Here is a 272-nt window from a genome sequence, read left to right as displayed (position 1 = left end):
GGGCAAGTGATAAATACGTAACGCGCCGAAATGGGGAAGGTAGGTGGGGCAGAGGGGGCAAAATATATCCTATGACAGGCAAGTTCGGCCGTGGCTCTTACGAGCTACCACGGTGAGGGCTCGGCTTAAAGGGGTGGTTGGCAGTTAATGACCTTGCCGAGGTGAAGGCAGTTGGGCGAAGAGACAAAGATCAGTTACAGAATCCGCTGTGCGAGGGCAGAGCCTCCAGCCCCTCGCGGGGCGGGCCGGGGACTGTGTGGGGTTGTGTCGAG

The 272-nt window shown here is 58.8% G+C and overlaps 1 protein-coding gene across 2 annotated transcripts in view; it reads left to right on the top strand.

Annotated features, from left to right (window-relative positions):
- STAU2 (staufen double-stranded RNA binding protein 2) overlaps nucleotides 1-272 on the top strand; it is a 305,778-nt gene that overhangs the window by 568 nt on the left and 304,938 nt on the right. The window lies entirely within an intron of this gene.

The sequence above is a fragment of the Neophocaena asiaeorientalis genome, unplaced genomic scaffold, assembly GCF_003031525.2.
Source record: "Neophocaena asiaeorientalis asiaeorientalis breed wild unplaced genomic scaffold, Neophocaena_asiaeorientalis_V1.1 scaffold417, whole genome shotgun sequence".
Classification (NCBI taxonomy): Eukaryota; Metazoa; Chordata; class Mammalia; order Artiodactyla; family Phocoenidae; genus Neophocaena; species Neophocaena asiaeorientalis.
This window is presented reverse-complemented; position numbering and strand designations above follow the sequence as displayed.